The sequence below is a fragment of the Schistocerca piceifrons genome, chromosome 3, assembly GCF_021461385.2.
Source record: "Schistocerca piceifrons isolate TAMUIC-IGC-003096 chromosome 3, iqSchPice1.1, whole genome shotgun sequence".
Taxonomy (NCBI): Eukaryota; Metazoa; Arthropoda; class Insecta; order Orthoptera; family Acrididae; genus Schistocerca; species Schistocerca piceifrons.
Genome location: NC_060140.1, coordinates 369,827,277 through 369,844,417, shown reverse-complemented (window position 1 = coordinate 369,844,417; position 17,141 = coordinate 369,827,277). Strand labels below are relative to the sequence as shown.

At 42.1% G+C, this 17,141-nt stretch overlaps 1 protein-coding gene across 1 annotated transcript in view; it reads left to right on the top strand.

Annotated features, from left to right (window-relative positions):
* Positions 1-1,599: 1,599 nt before the first annotated feature.
* The window catches only part of LOC124788094 (cyclic GMP-AMP synthase-like receptor), a 231,461-nt gene continuing 215,919 nt past the window's right edge, over positions 1,600-17,141 (top strand). Inside the window, exon 1 of the mRNA XM_047255196.1 lies at positions 1,600-1,677. The gene's annotated coding sequence lies outside the window, so the exon portion shown is untranslated. The remainder of the gene's footprint in view (positions 1,678-17,141) is intronic.

The window sequence follows — 17,141 nt, the reverse complement described above, 5'->3', positions numbered from 1 at the left end:
AAATGGCCTGTTAAAGACACCGCCTATACTATGCTTGTCCGCCCTCTTATGGAGTGAAGCTGCGCGGTATGGGATCCGCATGAGAAAGGATTGACAGAGGCCGCTCGTTTTACATTATCGCGGAATAGGGGAGTGTCACGGATATGACACGCGAGTAGAGGTGGCAATGAGTAAAACAAAGGCGTTTCTCATTACGACGAGATCTTTTGACATTTCGATCGCTAACTTTATCCTCCGAATGCGAAAATATTTTGTTGGGGCCAAGTGAACACAGAAAAAAATGATCATCGTAACAAAATAAGAAAAAACCAAAGCCCGCACGGGAAGACTTACGTGTTCGTTTTATCGGTCGATGTTCGAGAATGGAACAATAGAGAACCCATGAACCATCTGCCACGCACTTATAAAGTGTGAATTATACAATAGTCATGAACACTGCAGATGTGAAGCGTTGTTGTTTTGCTGTGTCAAACACTTTTAGGGGTGTCAAATGCTCCCTTCTCCTACGTCGTGAGTGAATGTAAGAACTTTTTACACGAAGAATTTTCGTGACTAGGAGGCCAAAGAGCGTGTCTGAAATGTTGTTGGTGCACTCAACACTCCTAACCAGAACTTTCAGCCCAAATAATAGTTCCGTAATCTGTACAGCCTGCCCTTCGTCGTCACCACACTCCGTAGTTACTCTACTTGCATCGTGTATAATAGCACACTCATTGGACACTTTCAAATTATGTTACAGTATAAATTCTTTGTCTAGAAATGTCTTCAGTTTTCGTTTGTGCCGTGTATGTGTTCTACACTGTTCACCAGTTTGATTACAATCGATTCACTACTTTTTTAGGCCTATTACTGTAGCCACTTTTCCAACATGTAACGGAACGCAAGTAGCATACTTTGGTTCATCATTAGGGAAAATTCAGACGGTCTACGAACGAGATTACTTACAAAACTCTCATGCAACACACCCTGAAATAATGCTCAGATGGGTGGGACCTATACCAAACTGAACTGACAGAGGATACTGAACGCATACAAAGGATGTCATCTCGAATGGCCAAATCTTTGATTGACTCAAGGGAGTGAGTCACGAGAATGAAACACGACTAGCAGACGTTCCAAATCAGACAACTATACAGCGAAATGCTACTTAACAAAATTTCAAGGAGCGTTATCAAACGAGTAATCTAGGTATATACAGCAGATCCCTACGTTTCTCTGCCGTAAGGATCGCAAAAACAATATTAGATTAATGAAGAGGCACATACAGAGCAGTGTAACTATTGTTACCGCGCGCCACACGGAAATGGAACAGGAGGTTCCCTAAACAGCGGCACAAGGGGAAATACCCTCTGTCCGGTACTTAACAGTGATTTCCGGATGTCGGTGTAAATGTAGCCGCAGGAAACGGTGATTTCACAATTTGGATTTACTACAACCAAAGACTAAGTTAAATCATTGAAGCTTAAGAGCACCCTGACAGACTGCCTGTGCTGATTGTTTTCGCGGAAATTCGCGTCCGCGGCAAGCGCTAGGCGACAGTCACGTGGTGGCGGAGAAGGTGGGTGGGAGGGGGTCACGTGACGCCTGCACTAAAGCAGATGCCGGCACACAGCTGACGACACACGCCGCGAGGCACAGTAAGCAGAGTGGTTGGTGTATGGAATAACACTACTGTCTGTGAGTATGCTACTCGATATTTCCGATTCTGAGAGTTACTCTTGTTTACAGCCCGCCGACCTTTATCAAAAGACAGCAGCACACTCTTTTGTGTCGTCTGAGTCTTTTTGCGACGTTGTGTCTGAATAAAATCCTTTCTGTTTTCGACCCAAGCTGTCGAATATGACAACCGTTCAAGTAAGGTGGCTTGAAAACTGACAGGATTTTGTTCAATAGTAATTTCTTTTTTGTGCTAGCTCCTTACTGAAGCATAACTAAGTGTAACAACATATATGTCTGCATGATCCACACCTTCTAGCTCAATAAAAATATACGCAAGTTTGTTTTTCTAGAAGGCAAGAACTGGAGAACGGGAAATTATCTATCAAACTTATCTTCCAATAATAATAAAAAAATACGCTTAAGCATTGTTGAAACTGGACACGAAGTGGTGACTCGGCGCCTTTCCTCTGTAACTACTTAATAATCGCGTGCGTTGTACCGTACGTAAAAACTAGTATTATAGGCCGTTCCCTTCAATTATGAAACTACTGCTTTTCAAATCTCTTGCTTACATTTTTTTTAAATAGCTACGTCTAGTTTGTTTATTTCGTGATCTTACTGTGTTCGTTGCCCAAGTTAATCCGGCAGAAGAGTTCTGTTCTGTGCTCTCACATTTATGGATCTGGTCGAAACCACGTAATGACAGCAAAAAACACGTCTGTGGCAAGGCCCTGCGCTGCTTCTCCATGGCGGCAGTGAGTCTGCCACAATTAAATCGGAATTAGTTGTAACTGCTGTTATGTCTTTTCGTGTGTATGGTCAGTTATTTGCAGTGTGAAAAAGGTTGTTGATGAAAAGTGTGATTTACTTGAGTATGTGTTTTGAAACAGTAGTTCGCAAGGAAGTAAGACCAATTCCCGCTCTATTGTGTCAGTCGCTTCGGAATGACGTTGCTGTTGTTGATACCCAAAAGAAATTGTGCACTTGGCCAAGCTCTACAGAAAACATAATTTATTCCTCACATGTGTGACACACAGTCATGTATGATCCAGGTAGGCAAGAAGATTTGTATTTTGCTGAATTGTATGGAAATTGTTATTGCGCCGGCCGGTGTGGCCGAGCGTTCTAGGCGTTTCAGTCTGGAACCGCGCGACCGCTACGGTCGCAGGTTCGAATCCTGCCTCGGGCATGGATGTGTGTGATGTCCTTAGGTTAGTTAGGTTTAAGTAGTTCTAAATTCTAGGGGACTGGTGACCTCAGATGTTCAGTCCCATAGTGCTCAGAGCCATTTGAACCAAGTTGTTATTGCGTTGAAGTACGGAAAACTGTAAGGGTCTTTTCAGACATGACGACGAGGGCACCTACGTACTTACCCTCGACGATTTGATTCAGATTAATAGGATATGTAGGATACGACAAGGACATTGAGATATGCAAACAGAAACACGCAACCCTCATCCATTATCGAGAAAATCGGGTTTAAAAATTTTAAGCGTACATATGTTATGTGTATCGTAACTGTTACTCAAGAATTTCGCAGCAGCTGGAGTAAGCGTTTAGGTTCGTAAGTGCGAGATCTCTTATCGAATCTCACTGCCGGTACATCTTGTTTTTTCATTCCCACGGAATTCTAACAACAGATTTATTACGTCTTGTAAATTATCAGTATTTAATGATTCATGTATTATTTTCATAATCTTTATCTTGATAAAGGAGATGACTTTTTCGTGAAGAGATGTGATATAAAAATCGGATGCATAAGAAATTTCAGTGAAAACAGTACAGCAATTTCATTTACATTACTTTACCTATATTCGTGGAAACTATATGGATATGTAACCTGTGGATCACTGCACGAATCAGGACGATACGGATCGTAGGAACATGGAAATCAATAATTATTGCAACGTACAGCCGAATTTTTGTATGTGCACCGTTTTTCAATATGCTTTTTACAAAACAAACTTGGTTTATATTCATAAACGGTTCTCGGTCGTCACACAATTTCATCACGTACCACGCATATCTGCTGTTACAATTACGGGAAATGGAAGAAAAGCAAGTATACCGGAAGCGAGATTCGATCCAGAGACCTGGCTAATATGAAATGTGGCACTTACGCGCTCGGCTGCGGACTCTTCGATTACTACTGACCGTCATACTAAGTACAGAATCACACTTGAAATGTTCAAAAGCGTTTTTTCGGAAACTATTGAGACTTGCGTCTCCCTGTTTACATGTGATGAAGACCTGGTCGTACCCTACGTATCACACAAATCGGAGAGGCGAAGTTCGTCCGGTGAGACCTGAAGCAAACCGCTTTAATTGAGCCTAATGCGTTATTTCAAATGAGAGGCGTCTGTAGCTCACTGTAGCAGTTGCTCCAACTCGCTGCTCGCTTTAGTCAAATGGGAGCATTCAGACTGGAGGCAGTGAGCAACTTGCTGCAGCCAGCCACAGACTTGCGCAGTTCCGGTACATACTACAAAGGCACTTAACGCCATTTCCACCATTGGCAAGACAAGGCGGCATAATTTTAGGGGCGGCAAAGGGCGGGAAAAATTAATTTCAAATGAAACAGCAAAGAAATTGAGTAAATGAGGAGAAAAATGGAAAAGAGGAGAAATAAAAGCGCCGAATTGTTTTTGAAAGCATATGGAACAGTTCATAAGCTTTACTACCTTTTACGAAAGTACACACATTGCCTCTACCCTCCTAAAAACGAACCCTGCTGATACTGGATACGAAACAAAAACTAACATGTCTGAGTGTCAGACTCGTAGCACGACATCATCGTAGAAACTGTGTGCCTTGTGCTTGGAAGCTGTTGTCTCAATTTACACCTTAGTGCATACTGCAATCTCTGTATTGCATATTGCTCTTTGTTGACGGTTGCATTTACACAAGTAACTTAGGGACTCATGAGCTCATCAGTTAAGCCCCATAAGATTTCACACACACACAAGTAACGTGCGAAAGGACTTTTTCTGCTTTAGAGAGTAAAAGTCTCTGTGCTTTGTTAGGACAAGAACTCTTAGAAGCATTAGTGGTCTTGAACATTGAAACGGGTATTATTAATAACTCTGCTGTTGTGTTTCATGATAAAAGTTATGTGTTTGCCGCATCATCCAAAGCTTTGACGAAGTTGTTGATTGATAGGCAGGTCACAACAAAATTCAGCAGGTGGGATAACATCATAGAAGCGCCCAAGTTTGATGCTTCTGCATGTCTCCCATCAGTATTGCATGTTTCTAAAGTGAGGGAAAAATTCATTCGCACCAGAATATAGTTCCAGGCTTTCATTAGTCCATTTTCTTGCAATTAAATAAATGAGGCCCAATTTTGTTGCAGTCGTGTTGTCAGTTGAGTAGTGGTTTAAAATGTTCAACACATTCTTCCTATTTCAATTATTTTGGGAAATATAAAAAAAATTAAGACAAAAACTTTAAAAAATGAGGACATTTGTTGTCCCCAATAAATTTTAAAGGAATTGAAAACAAAGCATGAAAATTGAGGACTGTCTCCAGAAAACGAGGACGTCTGGTCACGTTGCTTTAACAATTAAAAATATAATAGAAGATTTAGATTGTTGTGCTGTTGGGTGTTGGGGGTGGTGGAGGAGGAGGGGGTGAGAATATCAGAGACCGATGTTGCTAAAAAAGAGAAGGCGTCATCTCACGCCTACAACGCAAAACACCTAGCAAAGGCGCCCATACGGGAATTTGTAGTGGGAGGAGGGGGGGGGCCTAGACCTTGGATATGGAGTATTTTTAATATTTTGTAAGACTTGTAAGCAGGCATAAAAAGTTCCAGTCCAGCCCTGTTAAAAACCTGCGTAATATCGATTTTTTAAACCATTTTAATATCGATTTTTAAACCATTATCTTCAGAGTCTTCACTATATTATTTTATTTATCAGAGAACTAGGGAGCAGGGAGGTGGTTCCCCCCCCCCCCCCCCCCCCCCCCTCCCCGCGTGTGGCCGCCCACGGTTACGTACACAGGCACGGTCAAGGCGGTAGCTCTATTGTTTCTACCTGTTTCCCATTATTCGTCATTACTAAATAGTACACTAAAGGTCATTTTAGTCTCCACCAATTTAAAGAGTGGTTCTGTTTATTACAGAGCTCATCAAATTACGTCAGTAAGACACAGTAGAAACTGAACAAATGGTTAGAATCTGAAACTGGCCGACTGAAACAATGTGTCAGACCAGAACTCCTACCTGGCGCTTTGCGTTTCGCGGGTAATGCTCTTACCAACTCGGGACCCACCTTTACAACTTCTGCCAGTACCCCTGTGCCCGAATCATCGATGGAAGTCAGTGGAAATCTCGTAATCTTAAATAAGATTAATCGGGCGGCACCTGTTCATTTGTTTTCCTGAGTTACGTGATTCTTTATAACCACGTACCAGCACCGATCACAACTACTTTCTCTGTGGGAAACTAATGAGAAGTCCTTATGAAATTAGGCCATGGTTCAAGCGGAATTCTTACGCTGTAGTTTTCACAGCAGTGGCTGAGAGAGATAAAGAAGGTATTTAACTAGGACTATCAAATTCCTCCGTTGCGTCCGATGGTCTGCCATGCGAGGATTCCTATTTCATAAGAATATTGATAGGATAAGAATAATCTGGCAGCCTACTAGGGATGGAGGTAGCAGAGCCGCTATTACTCTGACGGGAATTCCAAACACTGGAGGGTGAAAATTACGAATCATAGTCGAACAAAGAATATTTGATTTCACCTTCTGTTTTTGGTTAATAGCCCAATAGCTATTAGTAATAAAGTTAGAGAGAATAGTGGTCATATAATGCTACTTAATTTTACAGCGTGTAGTCAGCACTCGGAGAAAACACGTAGCTGTAACGTGGCTACAGCCCACTGACAGTACGCCGTCTTTGAACGATAACATTCCTCTGCTGTGTGGGCGCCTTATCGCGCATGTTCCAGTCAAGGTTCTAAAGCAGCGTCGTAGGGATGGGAACAACTGACCGGTTAAAATCGATACCGATATTTTAGTTTTGAGTAACCAGTATTTTTCGTTATTTGTTGTTAGTTTTTTCATTTTTACTAATAACCGGGTAAAAAGCAGGCATATCGCATCATCATAATTGCAGTGCTAGATTTTGGTTTTTAAATAAAACATTTAAAAAAAGTAATGTTTAATCGTAAGATTCCCGTTGCTTTGAAGTATTGGATTATTATAGAAATTGGAAAAAGAGATTAGCACTAATTTCATGACAACACCTATTGTTAGAAACTAGCAACAAACACATGACATAGAATAGCAGCATTGCAGCGACAATAATGTCCATGTTATCTTGTGCAGTGGCTTCCGTGTACGTGCAAGACTTGCCCCCACATGGTATATACGGTGGTCTTACGGTAGTCTATACGGTAGTTTCTCACTTGTAGCCGTCCGTGGTGGCCGAGCGGTTCTAGGCGCTTCAGTCCGGAACAGCGTGACTGCTACGTCGCAGGTTCGAATCCTGCCTCGGACATGGATGTGTGTGATATCCTTAGGTTAGTTAGGTTTAAGTAGTTCTAAGTTCTAGGGGACTGATGAAGCGGACGGACTGTCAACGTTAATAGTTTGTCGCCATGGGAATATCCTGAGCTAATATTGCGAGTTACATGCAACGTCTCTCCGTGGTGCTTGACAGCATATAGAGGCGATTTGTAGTCTGATGGGAACGTCGAGCTAGGTGGCTCCACTGGCACAATTAGTGTTTACAAAAGTCTTCTCCTCTCCAGTACGCTGTACTACTACCCTGTCTGGTCTCTTACGATATCCCCTCCTCGCATATCGCATTGTCATCTATCTTTTAAGTAATGTTTTAGTTTATAATCGACTTTGGTTACAGCTTTGACGTTCTATGTAGTGCCAACTGTCACTTTTAGTTACCAGTAGTTGTCTTTCCATCACTCAGATTCTTTTGAGAATATACTTCATAAGAGGTTCTGTTTGATAACGTTGAAACGTTATTAACTCAGAAGTAATGATTACTTATTGTTCCAAGATAGAGGTCGCTAAACTCGTCACACGCAACACTTTACTAAGTGCTACGATTGTTGTCCGAACTTTGACACCAAAACGCTATAAAGGCTCTTTCATTAAGAACGACACTAAAAAATTTGAAAAAAAAATCCCTCTACGAATCAAAGTAAGCTGTGCTTCATTTTAAAGCTTAGACATTGCAGCTATGTTGTACACAAAGTACCGTTCGAATATGAACCACGGCTTTAAACACACTAAGGGACACGATGGCTCCAATTGTTAATCACTGTCCAACGTTGGTGGCGTTACGTCTGCGGTAGCCTGATCAATATTCGCCTCCAAATATTCCGAACTTTGTGGCTTGTCAGCAAAGATCTGGGCGTTCACGTAGTCCAAAAGAAAAGAGAAATTCATGGGTGTTAAATCGGACGACTGTTGCGGCCAATTAACAGATTCACGTCTTGAGATGTTCCGGGGCAAGACTTCTACCTCAGCAAATCGAGCGTAGCATTAGTTGTGCGGCACGTAGCTCCATCCTACTGTGACCACATGTTTTCAGAATCAGTATTCTCAAGTTCTGGGCACGGAAAGGTAGTAAAGCTTATGAACTGTTCCGTATGCTTTTAAAAACAATTCGGCGTTTTAATTTCTCCTCTTTTCCATTTTTCTCCTCATTTGCTCAATTTCTTTGCTGTTTCATTTGAAATTAATTTTTCCCGCCCTTTGCCGCCCCTAAAATTATGCCGCCTTGTCTTGCCAATGGTAGAAATGGCGTTAAGTGCCTTTGTAGTATGTACCGGAACTGCGCAAGTCTGTGGCTGGCTGCAGCAAGTTGCTCACTGCCTCCAGTCTGAATGCTCCCATTTGACTAAAGCATGGATCTGCAGCGGTTGCTACTGACGGTGTCGCTTCTTCTGTCATCTCGAAAGACAGAAGGCCCAATGACGCCGCCATGGTGCATAGCACACCAAACATTGAGTTGTTCTGAATACAATGGCACCACGTGGACCACTTGTCGTCGATTCTTCTCGCTCCAATAACGAAAGTTTTGCGTATTGACAAAGCCATAAGACAAAAATACCCCTCGTCTGAGAAGATTTTTCCTCTCAAACCAGGATCAGCTTCCAACTGCTTTACGCCTCAATCAGCGAACACCAACGCAGTCTCTGGTCGTTTGGCTTAAGCTCTTGAGTCAATGAAACTTTGTATGGATGCAGACCCAAGTCGTTTCGCAAGATTCACAAAGCTAAAGTCTCGTATAGCCGCAACCATTGAGATCGGCTTGAAACTGACAATTCGGCTCTTTCTCGATACTGGTCGCTACTGTTGCGGTATTGTCCTCTATTCGCGCCCTTGTCTTCTTGGTGGCTTCTTGTCGTGTAGAGTGAAATCCTGCAACTTGGCCACAGTGCGTCGTATAGCCTGAACATACAGACTGTGATGGCAATCGAATTCTCTGGTGAATAAACGACGAGCACCCACAACTGAGTTGCCACTTTGGTAAAATGTTTAACGATTTTTAAACGTTCATTAAGCGTGAGTCGCTGCATGAAGAAACTGCAAACAGTACTGGACATTTTCACACCTGGAAGCACACAAAAATATTAGAAATTGGAAGGTAGAAAGATCCTATATAAATAATCAAAAAATTGTTCAAATGGCTCTGAGCACTATGGGACTTAACTGCTGTGGTCATCAGTCCCCTAGAACTTGGAACTACTTAAACCTAACTAACCTGACATCACACACACCCATGCCCGAGGCAGGATTCGAACCTGCGGTTCCACTCCGGCCGGCAATATATAAATAATCACGGGAAACAAATGCTTTCCCTCCCATTCTACCCAAGTCGTTACACTTTAACTCGTATCTGTCTCTAACAGAAAACTGGTAAATACCAGTATCACTATTCATTAACATACAATACTGTGCATGCACTTCCGTCGCCTTTTCCCACAGGATTGGATGTCAGTATTGAGCAGCCATGACGTAAAAGATAAGTAAACCATTATAGAGAGAATATCTATACATATTATGAAGTCCGTCGCCGCGTTTCTCTATTTGTGAAGGTTAATCTCATGCACTACTGCAGAGATTTTAATACCGTTTTCGTTAATACAAGAATGATTCACGAGGATGGTTTGTATGTACAACTTCTGACTGCCACTACTGACAAGTAAGGAGCCCGGTTGCTGATTTTTAGTGCTACCCATAGCAAGATGGAAGGGTCGTTATAGTAATGTCTTGTGTGTGAATAGTCTCATCACAAGCTGAGCAGTGCATGAACCGATCCCAGGTTTCTTCGTTCTCGCGATTACATCGAACTTCACTATCTAACTATGAGACACAAAGAACACCCAAGGCACCGAAACGCCATCCAGTCGAATGGCTTCCACATGGGTAACAGAAAATGGGGAAAAAAAAATCAGAGAGAAAAATCAGATTTGTATTTGTAATTCTCTGCGTAGTTTGATGACAGCCTGAAAGGACGTGAAAATGTAAGTAGTACAGCAACATAATGATTTCATAAAAATATCAGGGACAACATTACTGTGCATAAAATTTCCACGGTTTGTTTGGCTGTTTTCGATAGTGACACCAACAACGGTCACCCGCTCGACAAAAACTGTTAGCGATCGTTACGTACGTAGTTTGCTTTCCAGGGCGGTAGAAAAATGTATGGAACGCCTTGTCTGCCCAGAATCATTTGTTAAATTTGATGTAACCCCACAGAAAGGAAGGACTGCAATAGGCCGATCTTATATTGGTCTAATTCAGGGCTTAACAACCGGCCGGTTTTGAGCGCGAGTACTCGCGTCTGCTCAGGCACGTGCTCGCGAGCAGGTGCATGGTCGCGGAGCAGGGAGGGAGGGGGAATGCGCGCGCACGTTTCAATAGGGCCGCAGCGTGCCTATTGAATTCGCGCAGACCGTGTAACGTTTAAAGTACTACGATCAGCTCTAACAGTCACTTCGCTGGTTAAGAATCATGTCAAGTGGCCGTTGTGTAACTCCAACCATGCTTTCGCAGTTCAACCCCCATTGGGAGGAATTGTATCTGTTTACAGAAAAAGATGGTGTTGCAAAATGTTTAGTATGTCACAAAACGCTGAATTCTTTTGGGAAATTTAATTTGCAGCGAGATTATATGTCGTACCACGCGAAAGACTACGGAAGTGGAAAATGTGATGGACCAGATAGTGCACAGGAAGTTATTAAACTCTAAAGGAACCTATCCGAAGAAGATCTGGACGACGAAGAAAAATCAACTGAGGCAGCTCTCAGAGTGAGCTACAAAATTGCTTTGCTTTTAGCAAAAACCTTGCGCCCCTTCAGTGATGGCGATTTAATAAAAGAATGTTTGGTAGTTGCAGCGGAACATTTGTGTCCATCTCAAGTTGAACAGTTTCGGATTGTGCCATTATCTAACATGATCATTATGCGTCGCATACAGGACATGGCAGACGACGCCCAGAGCCAGCTTGCAAATAACTGTAACGATTTTATAGCGTATTCTCTAGCTCTGGACGAAAGTGTTGATATCACTGGAACAGCGCAGCTTGCCATATTTATTAGAGGTGTTTGTAGAGATCTTCAGGTGACGGAGGAGCTCCTCGATGTAGTAGCCATGAAGAACATTACAAGCGGAGGTGATATTTTACGTAGTGTTGAAGAAAGTGTTGAAAATATAGGATTGTCGTGGAATTCTTTAGTTTCAGTGTCTACAGACGGTGCACCAGCGATTACAGGGAAAAGATCAGGTTTCGTTGCGCTGTTGAGGGAGAAAATGAAAAAACTGACCGTGCCTTCATAAGGGGCGTTCACTGTGTGATCCACCAGGAAAACTTTTGTGCAAAGAGTATCACTCTAAAAAATGTGATGAGTTTTGTTGTTCGTACAACTAATTATATAAGGAAGCATGGGCTATCGAAAAACAAACACACAAACGTTCCACAAATAGCCTAATGACACTAACAGGACAAGCGTGGGAAATAGGGGGGTTTTGGGTGGGGACAAATTAAATATAAACAAATTTAGACACCCACCCCCATACAAAGCCACGCAAAACGACGAAGAAACCACCACAAAACTCCCCAAATACCACTAAACACAATATAATCTGGAATCGGACACTTTCCTTGACCTATATATCTCAACAGCAGCTCCCGATCTCAAATTGGGATCGAACACTTCCCTTGACCTCTTATCCTTACGACATCTCCACATACAGCCGTCCACGGTCCGAGACGCCGGAACTTTAAGTAAGCCTCATTTCTTCACGACATACTGAACACTTCACGACTTCATCCAAAAATCCGAATAGTTGAAGAAATTTTATTAGAGAGAACGCACTGTCCATCATAGCCGACAACTGTAAGTTGTTGACCCTGTCATATCCATACCTACCATAGACATAAAAAAAACGCAATTTACCAAAATACACACAGGACGCCACACTCGCAAACTAAACCAAAAACATCACCTAACACACCACCAGAGAGCACCACCGATCGAATCAAAACGACACCTACAAACATGCCGCTCTCACAAACTAAATTCCGCGCCGTCGTGACGTCACACACCCCAACAGTCTACGTCACGGATCAAAGCCGACGGGTGGGATCGGACGCTTCGGTCGACCACATGTATTTTCATCCCCAAGTCCTCCTCTCAGTGGTCAGTGCAACAGAATGCCGTGCGAGGCGTCAGAGTTAGATTCTCGGCTGGGTCGGAGATTTCTGCGCTCGGGGTCTTGGTGTTGTCTTCGCCACCATTTCATCCTCAAATGGCTCTGAGCACTATGGGACTCAACATCTGAGGTCATCAGTCCCCTAGAACTTAGAACTACTGAAACCTAACTAACCTAAGGACATCACACACATCCATGCCCGAGGCAGGATTCGAACCTGTGACCGCAGCAGTCACGCGGTTCCGGACTGAAGTGCCGAGAACCGCACCTTTTCATCCTCATCGACACGCCAAGTCGCCGACGTGGTGTCAACTGAAGACGTGCACCGGGCGACCCGTCCACACGTCGGGAGGCCCTATCCACACACGCACATTCAACCCGTGGTTTTCTTTCTACATACGAAATACTACGGAGCAAACCCTACGCAGGCGAAGGCAGCTGCCCTTGACGCCTCTTAACTTCTCGCTTAAAAAAACGATTTAAAAAATGGTATTGCGCGGGGCCATTTGCTGTGATGAAATTGCAAATCATGAAACTCTTTATTTATTTTTAACACTGGCCAACAGAATTTTCCCTGACAAAGACAACTCAGACTTAACCTATTCATTTATTACCCACAATATACAAGCCCAACGCAATATTACTGCTATACATTGACAACATGATTTCCAATAATTAACACAAAAGAATTGCCTTGCATTGCAAGAAAGCCTAACAATAATACAAACCCAAAAAATATGAAATCAAAGAAATATGTAACTACCTCAAATTCTGTTAATTGCGAAACTTATTTCAATCACGAATCCCGATAGTGGAAACCCCATTCAGTTTCACAAGTCTCTTACGTCACAGAAAATCTTCATAACATGAACTACAGTAAGTAACAACAACTACCATCTAAATAAAAAGATTCTAACTACTAGGGGGCATATGGTTAGCAAAAGAAAGATTTTGTTGAAGAGCAAACAATGTATTTAGAAAATTTTAGCTTATTAATGTGACATCCAGTTCCAAAAATTAGGTAGTTGTCAATAATTCCGCTACCCAATCATCATCAACCATATATCCATTGTCATATCCTGCCTTGCATATTTTCTTATAAGAAATTTCATCTCACTTTTCATTGCGTGACCCACCAACACAGAGTCTCCACTAAGAAAACCGTGACCATAAACTTCCCTATCCACACGCTAACTGCTAGTCCGGCCAACCCAAAGACCTTGTAAAAAATAACTAGACCCACTGATTGGCGCTGCAGTCGCGGGATAATTTGAACCTTCGGCTGGACGCCATTATAGTGGTTGTAGTCTGATGTTTTGTGTAGTATTGTTGTTTATGAAGACCCTGATTCAACGTTGTATATTTGTTGAGGCGTACATACAGTATTTGTTACTCATAATTCTACTGTCTGTACGTTCCAATCAAAAGAAGTACAATAGCGAAGACTTGTGCAGCGATTAATTGTACAAATTAATTCGAGAAAGGAACGAATATTACATTTCACAGATATGTGAATATTTTAAGTTGTTTTGTATGTCAGTGCACTTGCTTAATGTTTTTGTAACACGGTATTAGCATAATGTCTGTGGAATTATTTGCAGGTTTCCTTTCTCAAAACCACAGCTGTTACAAAAATAGTTACACGCTGTCAGGAGGCAAGATTTCCGACCGACAGAATACCATTTTATATGTTCTGACCATTTTGAAGAAAGTTGGCTGATCGGTAGTGTTTTCATGGTCTAGATTAGGTTGAAACTTGATAATTTGGTCGTGAGTTGCCAAAGCACTATGCCATATATAACGCACTTCTTGTCATAAAATCTAAAGCAAGGTAGAGTCAGAAAATATCTATTAATATAGTGGGCAAATCTTCAGAGTATTTTGATGGATTTTGCGTACATCTATCGTAAATGAACTACGAAAAATGCCAGGGGTCCAGTACATAACTTTTAGCTACGGCAGATTCCATGTAGTACGTAAGATAAATTCATAAACAGTGACTAGTTGCTGTTTGTTCATAAATTAAAAAGTATATTGTAGTAACGTATTTAAAAGAGGCATTATGTTTGTGACCTAACTCAAGGGAAAGCATTTTATAACCAAAAGCGATGTGTAAACATTCGAACTCCGCACGTCAGTTTACGCCGCCCAGCTATTCAATTTGTCCGCTCTTCACAGTCGACCACTCGTGCGGTTGTGGGGGCCTGGGCCAACCACAGAATCTCTTACCGAGGATGCAGAGTGCTGTCAGCGATATTAACACAATCTATATCGCTGCCAACATACAAACAGGCTACTTACAACCTATTCCGTCTTTCAAAGCAGAACTAACATTAGTATGGAATTTTAATAGCCAGCTACTCTTTCTTTCATGTTAGCAGTTTCATTTCTATCATTGAAATGTAACGTGCAAGCCAAAGTCGATTCCACAGCAATTACTCATAAATCCGTTTCAGAAATCTCACCACTCCATCTTTCGGCTAATTGTAAAGCAACCTTTTGAGATATTCAAGAAAGAATAGGCAGTCTTGCTTGCAAAATGGTTTTTTATTTATTTGTGATGCGTTTCATTCTCACAGGAGCCTCATTAGACATCGCCGGGAAAAACAGGTTTCATCAGCTCAAATTAATGAGCCCGGAATCAGCTGTAAAGCTGTATTGTCAGTTACATAGAGCCGCTGGGAAACCACGATCAGAGTTGTGAACAGAGCGGAACCAAAGACAAACTCGCCCGGTAAAAACACTCGAGGACCACGGACAAGAGCACAGAACGTCCCGCAATCACCAAAATAAAATATACAAGACTCATCCACCTACGGAAATAAATAAGAATATGTTTCAAGGCGAAGTGCGGTAAGCGAAACAAACCTAAGAAACCACGTAAATAAGGGTGGAGATAAAGGAACAGATATGAAGGGCTAAAAGACCTCGGCTCACAGAGTATGTGAGTAAAATAAGGAATAAAATCGAATATATGAGTCACTCGTTACTTGTATTTACGCGTACTCGCTCTTAACAAAACGCAGGGCATGTTTACAACACTGGTCAGGTGTATAAAGCGTCCTTATTGCACACATTTACAGCTCCTACTAAGAGGTTCTAGTCGGTGCCGCCGGACGGGAAAGTAGAATGTGTTTACAGAGATTATCTTACATCCATTATATAAGATAAAAACTAGGAAACACAACTAAACAATATCAGTGTCTGCACCAGCGCTAGGTGGCGCCGCCAAACGGGAAAGTAGAATGTGTTTACAGAGTAATAACTATCTTAGAGCCATAATGTAAGATACAAACAAGGAAACGCAACTAAAAAATATCAGTGTTTTGCCACTTGTGAGTATACATTTATTTAAAAAGTAACATCGTAGCCTCAGGTAATTCTGGTTATGAAAGGTCAGTTGTCATTTAAAATAGACTCTTTTTGAAATTTCAAGTTCTTCGAGGATGTTCATCTTCTTGCCTTTTTATACAACATGCAAAATATCGAGATCATATATGGATGGTGGTCGGCGCCCATTGAAACGGGCTATAAAAAATCTCTCCGTTAGGTTGATATAGTGCACGTCACGGTCAAGAAACTTAATTCTGTGTACTCCCAATCTGCAGAAGGGGAAGACTTAAGTTTCTCATTGTGAGGAACTAAAACTGTGTTCCCACACTTCCTAGAGAATTCAATCCGTACCTTAGTATTCCTAAACAGTGTGGTCAAGTCATAAGAAAGGGGCCTAAAAAAGGGATAGCTAAACGCACAACGCACATCAACGCCAATCGTTTGTGGCTGGGTCCAAGAAGGGATAGCTAAATGCAGCGTTTATGGCTGTGGACGCGTGGCCTTGAGCTCCACTCGCTCGTAGTATTCGTTGTGTAAACGACGGATCAAAGAACACACTAAAACCATTCGTAAGCTGTATCTCAAGGAAGACAACGAACCATTTCAGAGACGAGCTGTCACTGGTAGGTTGGAACAACACGTAAGTGTTGCGAAGATGCTTCGAGAACTGAGATGGGAATCACTGGGGGGGAAGGCGACTTTCTTTTCTAAAAACCCTATTGAGCAAATTTATAGAACCGGTGTTTGAAGCTGAGTGCCAAACTATTCTACTGCCGGCAACATACATTGCGCCTAAGGACCACGGAGATAAGATACAAGGAAGTAGGGCTCATGCGGGAGGATGGAGACAGTTGTTCTTCCCTCGTTCTATTTGCGAGTGGAACAGGAAAGGAAATTTCAAGTAGTGGTAAGGGTACCCTTCGCCACGCACCGTTCGGTGGCTTGCGGAGTATCGATGTAGATGTAGATAAAGACATTCCAAAGGTAGCTAATTTCTTTTTCAATAGATTCCAAGGTGAAGGAAACTTCAAACGTTAGAGCAATAGTCAACCTAGAAAAGCTTAACTTACACAACCTTGGGTGGGCTGGTGTAGCGTGAATCACTGAAGAGCTAGTGGTAGCTTTCCTATAAATATATAAACATACCTTATTATTACCCAATTGGAGGGAAAAATTTAAGTAATTTAGCACACTGCTGATCCATGGCTTCATGGGTAACAAACAATTTAGAGTGAAGGCCGTTAAATTCGAATAAAAAGACATCAATATCCACTTCTTGGCCTTTAAAAACGATCCATATGACATCGACATACCTTCTATAAAAAAGGATGTGAGAGTTCGAAGCAGTTACATAGGGAAAACACCGGTTTTCGAGGTTGCTTACGAACATATCGGCGAGAAAGCCCGAGAGATAACTCGCCATAGCCAGGCTGTCGGCTTGTTTGTAAATATTATCAAA